Below are 8,205 nucleotides of genomic sequence, written 5' to 3'. Positions count from 1 at the left end.
ACACTGCCTTTCCACCTTGCCAGGTGGATTGGATCCCATTGTTCCACGGAATGGGGAAGAGAATGAGCCCTGTTTGTTGAGATGGATGTAAGCGTGCTGTCCTTTCTATCTGCCTGTATGACAGGTATTATTAATTATTCCTCTAGTCGATTATGTAGAACAGAGTAAAGACCTTCTCCTAAGTCCAGAAAAGTTAAGTGGTGATAGGAATACAACTGTGGAAATCCCAAAATCTTGTGCTTTGCCTACAAGGCACTAAGGAACACAAATTAAAGAATCACCAAGGAAGACCATGCTGGGAGGAACTGTCAACTGAATGATCTTCCAGGGAAGGTTCCAGGCACAGAGAAGTCTGAGTGCTATAAAGTTCAGGATGGGCATGAGTTGGGGAAGGCTATGTTGTAAATGCCTAACTCCAACTCCTCTAGGGGAACTAATTCCAGTATTTTCCAATTGCTGAGATGTACACAATCAGCCTCCATGAGCCCACAGGGACTGATTTCACTACTACATTTGAGACTGACCATCTGGGTGCAAGGAGGAGAAGAAGCTAGATCTTGGGAATACAAACTGGTATAGTCCTTATAGAAAAGTGTGTGCATTTCTCAAAATAATGAAAACAGATCTACTATGTGATCTGACAATTCCACTCTTAGATATTTACCCCCAATATGCAAAATCACTAATTAAATGGGTATATATGCATTCACTGCAGTACTATGTATAATAGTCAAGTATGGAAACAATCTAAGTGCCCAGTGACAGAGGGATAGATCAAGATCACACACACACTATACACACATACACACACACACACTGGAATACTACTCAGCTATAAAAAATAAAAATATAATCTCTTGCCATTTGTGACAACATGGAGAAAAACAGGGGAAAATGCTAGCAAAGGGAGAAGGAGAAAAACAAATTCCACATGGCTTCACTAATATGTGATTCTGGAAAAAAAAAAAAGGATCAAGCAAAACCAATAACAAACAGTAGAAAGCTCTCTATAGAATTAAAGTTTGGGGGAGAGAAGGGTGGAGAGTAAAATAAAGAGGGGCCTGAATGGTATAAAGAGGAGGAGTGGGTGTATCGTTGTGGATATAATGTAGTAATGTGTTTCTACCACATCATTAGTTTATCTCATCGTAAATCAACATTAACTCAACGGGAATAAACTAAAAAAAAAAAAATTACGAGTGGTTTCGGGGGGAGGAAACAGAGACAAGCTCAGAGGGAGACACTGAGGCATTGAAGCTATCTTTACTTTGCTCATTCCCACCTGAGCTATCATCTGGACACCCAAGCCTGGGTACCAAACACACAAGTTGGAGAGAGAAGAAACAGAATATCTGACAATCCTGAACTCCATTTATGGAGGTGAGAAAAAGTTGTCTGAATAGTCATAATCTATAACCTAGAGAGATAGCTGGTGCATTAGAGAAGAAATATTGTTTATTCTCCTTCCTAATTATTTTAATTGGACATTGTATATGAAAGAAGATAAGGGGAGAAGTTGATTGTTATGAATAGTAATGGATTTTAAAAAATTGTTTCTGTACAAAGCATTATACACAATGTTTCAGGTAAGCTTGTCTCCTTGGAATTAGTGTATTTACTGTATCACAATGCCACTGACAGCAAAAAAAAAAAAAAAAAAAAAAAGATCCCAGATAAACTCAATGTCTAGAAAAATGTGGCTAGTTATTTCTTTAAAAACTCAGAAAATTATTAAGCAAACTGCTTTTTATTGCTGCCTGATTCTGCTTAAGTGTTCATTTAATGACTGAAATTATTGAATGCTACATGACAGGATAATCTAAATGTAGAGTGTGAAAATAGGACACAGGGTTTATCTTCACTGAGGGAAGAAGGTGCATCCAGCTGCACTGACCCCTGTTCCATATCTCAGTGCTTCTCAAATATCCTCCAAATAGTTACAGAGAAAACCAACATGCCCTATAACAAAATGCAAAGGCATAAACCTCTTCTGGTTTTTCCACATCTTTATAAGAGGCAGATGAAGCAGAAAATCAGAGTTACATCTGGCAGCCTCTACATGTCTGCTGGTATCACACCTCCCTGCTCTTAGTAATCACAGTTATAAAGGGATTTGTGTTTTTTGAAGTATTATGAAATGCATCTGTGTGACACAAAATCTCGGCATTAGAAGTCCACTCAAAAGTCATCCCATCCAGGCCCTCCCTGGTGGCACAGAGTGTTAAAGCACAGCACTGAGAAGCTTGAGCCACTTCTGCATGAGTTCGATTCCCGCCTGCCCCAGAGGTGACCACATGGCGTGGCAGACCTCTCCTGACCTGCCCACTGCTCCTCTCAGCAGTGTACTTCATCGATCTGCTTGTTCTGCACCCCACTCTGTCTCTGGTGAAGCCTCTCACCGCCCCTGAGCCTCTGGCCTACACCCCAGTTCTGTATGCACAAATAAATAAACCTTTAAAAAAAAAAAACCATCCCATCCAAACAATTGCTACACCTAGTCTGCCCTTGAGGTGACCTTGAATGACTCAGATTAACCCTGTGGGGAGGGACAGACATGCACTGGAGCCCCCATGCTACAAGTGAAGAAACAAGACCTCATGGCTCATGGAAAGCCAGTGGCAGTGCTGGTTGGGAGAACAGCTCTCTGGACCCTAGGGCAGCAAGGGTCTTTCTCTGGACTCTCCATTCAGGCAGAAGACCTGTCTGTCACTGCAGGAAAACATCCAGGGTCTGTCACTGCAGGAAAACATCCAGGGTCCCTCAGGCCTCCGAGGAAGCTCAAAACAGTACAAAGATCCAGAAGTTTTCTGTCCCTCCTTCACTTTGTCCACGTTCAGTTTAAATTTCCTACTAAAGAATTGGCAAATAAGTATGTCCTAATTCTATTATTAATATCATTATTGAAATAAAGCTTGTCACATTAATGTGTCACATTATACAAAGACAGAACAGCTGTCCTCAAGGAGGGAAAAGCAGAAGTCCACAAGATGATAAAAGAGGAATAGCAGTCGCTTTTTTCCCCTTTGCCAATAAACAAAAAGCTGTTTTGTGTGGTTCCTCAGTTCTAATCTTATATTTCTTGCCATTGTCATTGAGTTCCCAGAGGGGAGCCTTCTGAGTGTTAACATTTAATAATGCCAAACACTAACCAGGGCCTATTAGGCCAGGGAGGCTGTGGGAAGTATTCAGTGCTAACTGCCTCTGGGTAGGGTCCCACTTAACCATTTTAGAGGGAAGTTCTCTGCCATTTTTAAAACTGCCATGAGAAAGCAAAGCCACAGCCATCGCTGCATCTGTGAATCAAAGATGATGGAGATAGGACAAAAGCTGTTTTGCTAGAGCCCAGCAAAACTGAAAATGGGAAACTCTGACCTTGACTCTAAGAAAATGAGTGATGGGGGTCCTCCCTGGTGGTGCAAAAGATTGAAGTGCAGCACTAGAAAGCTAGTGAGAGTTGGGTGCCAGCCAGGGAGCTCACCCACATGGCACAGAAGACCTCACCTGTCTCGCCCACCGCTCCCTTCAGCAGTGTACCTCAGTCAATCTGCCTATTCTGCTCCCCACTCGGTCTCTGTTGAGTCCTGTCACCATTCCTGCACCTCTGGCCTTTACTCCAGTTCTTGTATGTATAAATAAATACGTGTTTATAACAAAAGAAAGTGAGAGATGGGGATGCATTCTGCTTTGGCACTGGGTAAGAAAGATGCACAACCTGCTTAGGGGAAGAGCAAGCAAGAATAAGCATATTACTCCCTGGGCTTCCTCTTCCCAGGTTAAACTCTTTCAGGACAAAGGTTGAAGTTTGATTTTTCCCATTTCAGAGGTGGAAACCTATTCCCCAGTGGGTTCCCCAAGGTGTGTCTTCCCTGTATTCGGCTGTTGCCAAGTGGTACCCAAGGCCCTGGCCTACACGAAACTAGCATCCTGCACTGATGCCTCTCTGCTTCTGGAAGGCCTGGGCATCGCCAGCTACACAGCTGTCATGACACATTCCGCAGCCCTGATGGCAGTTAACCACACTGGGCCTATACACCTCGAGAATTGTTAGTCGAGAGAAAGACTTCTCATAAAGTGACCTTTCTACTCAACTCAGAGCTAACCACCTCAACATTTGACTCTGAAAATCTTTTAGTTAATGATTAAGTACATCATCCGAGCTCAGTGGACAGTCTAGTGAGGGGAAATGAACTCTTTCAAGGTGGTCTGGGAAACCACAGTTCCTTAGACTTTCATTTTACCATCAAGTCTCATTGCCTCATACTGAAGGCTGAGAGAAATTACAAAAAACTAGATGGATTTAGAGCTAGCCCATGAAAACTCAACAAATACAGTATTATTTTTCTTTTTCTTATTTTTACAAGTTTATGATACCAATTCCTTTTCATGTGACAGACCCTTGAAAGGCAACAAAAGGAAAGGAAAAGTCAATTATAATTTTTAGAAGCTGGAGTCTAGTTAATAAGGTTTTGCTATCTATCAAAATCTCCTCAAAAGTCAGGACCTCAACTTTATTTTCTGTGATCCAGTCTCAACATATGGCATGCAGAGTAGATGCATAGTGATTACTTATTATAGTCATACCATCTGAGTATACATGAGGGTGAGTTTTTTCACACAAGTGAAACAACAACACTTTTGAAAAGATGTAATAATTTTGATTAAAATTGATTTAATTGCATCTCTTAATTTCCTGTGGAAAGATCACATATGAATATGATGACTATATTTTCATTGTCCAATACAGTTGAAAAAAAAAGGAAGCTTTACCAATGACAGAGTTTGTGGCTCCATCCAAGCCTCTATTTATCCCAACATAAGGGGCATTAGCTGAATCCTTGCCCTTGCAAAACTTTGAGCTAGACATTGAAATGATAAGAAAATGGAAAATAAACATATACATGGCAGGAGAGATCTCAGTATTCATGTTTCCAGATATAAACAAGTAAGTTATTTCTGCAGGTGGTTTATTTTCAACTATAAACACATTCAATGTTCCCAAATTGATCTGAGCTTTCTAACCTTTTAGATGTATTTGAGGACTTTGATTCACCATCCAAAACAGATCAGTAAACTAAAAATTTGGAATCAACTAGGGGCTACAAGGATTTGAAGGAGAGAGAGTTTGCTGGAGGAAAAGATCACAGTGTGCCAGAGCTTGCAGACCCACAATGGGGTGAGGAGCAATTGCCAGATTTCTACCTTCCATTCCGAGGAAGTTCACACTGTCTTGTCAGCCACTGAACATCAAAGTCCTGGAGACAGAGGTCAGGAAATTGAGTGCTTCGAGCCTCATTAAAGAGTGTGACAATTATAGGAAAAGAGAAATGCACTGAAAATAGGCCAGGACACTCATCCCCAGACACAAATGACTATGTAGTTACCTCAACCTGTTAAAAAATAATTACCAACCAGGGAAAAGACACTGTCATGGGGAGATGAGCGTGCAGAGTGAACCCAGCCAATTTGTGCAGAGAAGGCAGGATGAGGAAGGGAGTTTGAGGACAGGGCTCGATTAAAAGCCAGAATTTGCTCTGCTCTGGGCTCTCTGAATGGCTCTGGTCTGATTATCATCTCCCTGAGAGGGAATCTTGCCAGCCCCTCCTTCAGAGGCTCATCTCGGCAATTCTGCCTTGGGTGACTGAATTCAGTCACAGCCACCAGAGCCACGAGATTAGGACACAATTGAGGACTCTGCTGATGATGCCCTAAAAGTACAACCTAGACTTGCCCTGTGGTCAATTCGTTAAAGTTTTTGTTGGAGGGCTCTCCCTCGTGGTGCAACAGGTTAAAGCACTGCATCATTAATCTCTCTGAAGCCACTGCATCACAAGTTCGATCCCCAGCCCTGGAGATGACCCACTGGCACGGCAGATATCTCCTGACCCGCCCGCTGCTTCCCTCAGCAGTGTACTTCATCGATCTGACTGTTCTGCTCCCCACTGTGTCTCTGGTGAAGCCTCTCACCCTCCACATCTCCGGTCTATACCCCAGTTCTGTATGAATAAATAACTCTTAAATATATATATATATATATATATAAGCCTTCTACCATCATTGTAGCATAATAGGGGACTAGAACATCTCATCATCTCATAAACATGTTGCTGGAAGCTCATTGACTGGAAATAATTGCATGGCCAGAATATAGCAATTGTTCTAAGTGAAATAAACATTAGTATGTGAATATACAACAATGGTGATTCTCCTCATCTTGAAATATACTCAGCACACCTTCTACATAGTTTCACAAAAGAGTGATACTTTTGAACAGGACAGACCCTGAACAAAATCAATCCATCCTTCCTCCCTCCCTCCTTCCTTCTTTTTTTCTTTTTTTTTTTTCTTAAGATGTTCTATTTTGATGATATAGATGTCAATCAAGGTCAGGTCATATAAAGTAATGTAGGATTTCTAGATTTTCCTTCTTTCACCTTATCCTACCATCATAGTCCATACAGAATTACGTTCTTTCCAGAAGCCCTTTTAGCCTCCGGGGGTGGGGGGTGGGGGGTGGGGATCAATGAGCACACAGTCATCAAAACCAACCAAACATAAAGTCACTAGACCTGTAGAGTAGATCACAGAAGATACATGATATTGCAATTGACAGTGCAATGGCAATGTAGCCATTTTGTCCCCAAGGACCACGGGAACATCACTTCTCTCTAGGAAATTCTCTTAGCCATTAAACAATTTACATGAATGATTACCATGATTGTTCTAAAGTCTAGGAGATAACAGCTCTTATTTCATCTAATATATTTCCCAGAGTATTGGAAGAAGCCTTAGAAGTGGAATGGCTTAACTCCTTAATTCCACACCCGAATGCATATTCATATACACATACAGTTTATCCAGAAATCATGTCCAGAGTAGTTAGGTTACATCACCAGTTAACAGAACAACAGGACAAGAATCCAAGACTCATCTTTGTTCCAATTTTCTTCCTTCTCTTAACAGAGAATGGTGGTGATTACACCAGGCAAGTCTGTGTTAATCTGCATCTGGTAATGCTAGTTCTGCTGTCTAGGTGGCTTTTCAAATACCTTTAAGGATTGTGAGAATCACAATCCTTAAAGATCAATTGTTCTTTGATCAATATCATTTATGCACCATTTTATTAACCACTAAATCCTAACACAGTAAGAACACACAAGTGTGTAAAATAAAAGAGTGAAATCCCACAAGAGTCTGAGCAGACATATAGTTTTCACTACAGCTCACAAGCTAATTCTTTACTTTTATTCCAATGCAATAGGCAAGGTGAGGCCTGGAAAATGTCTCTTAGCTGTAGGATTCGTGAGTACAATAGCAATGGTTTCACCAAAGCTGTTCCAACTTCCCAGAAAGGCAAACCTATCCTGAGTATATGCAAGATCTAATTAGCATATCTCATTAAGAAAAATCTCAGTAAGACAGCTTTTAGAGTATCATTACTATAAAATATTCTAGAGAGTAAACTGTATGTACTCCAAATTATTTCTAATAATCTTAAGTATTTAGAGGTGACTGCCCTGATTCTCAACCAAAACTTCCCGGGGGTTAAGGAACTATACAGATATCCTTCGATGAGTTTTTACTTAGAGAACCCAGCTATAATTATCAGTAAGGACTATTATTAACCTATGTTCCCTTATTAATCTTTCATTTGTTTCAACCTCTCAGAATCTACTTGGACATATTACACCTTTGTAGGATAAAAAAAAATGTAAGAAAACTTACAATAATTTCAAACATTATTCTTAGCAACTCAGCAGGTACTCCTCACAATTAGTAAGCTAGGAGTGCTAGAGAATTTTGACAAACAGTCCTCCAGCCATTTTATCACCTCCAATCTCAGAAGCAAGTTTCAGATTTAGTAGGTTAGCCATCTGCTGTATGCTGTCCTCCTAGTTAAAATTTCCAAGCCTAATTTTTTACATAAATACAGTTTATATATGCCTATTCTTCTTTTGGGCTCCTAAGTTTATAGTCAATTTCTTACAAACCCCGGTGGTTTAATTTGTGTTTACCTACCCTTTTTAATAAAGTATACACAATTATTTTCGAAATACAATGGAGAGTAAAAATCATAAGCCTAAAACCTACTTTACATCTTGTGATTTTAAGAAATAAATATGATAACCTATTACTTTTATTTATTTCCTGGTGTATTGATTAAAGAAAATTACTGTCTAAGCCCTTTTATGAGTGGATATTTTATTT

This window comes from Condylura cristata, unplaced genomic scaffold, assembly GCF_000260355.1.
Source record: "Condylura cristata isolate star-nosed mole 26May11 unplaced genomic scaffold, ConCri1.0 scaffold00016, whole genome shotgun sequence".
Classification (NCBI taxonomy): Eukaryota; Metazoa; Chordata; class Mammalia; order Eulipotyphla; family Talpidae; genus Condylura; species Condylura cristata.
The sequence above is the reverse complement of the archived record's forward strand: the minus strand, read 5'-3'. Positions refer to the sequence as shown.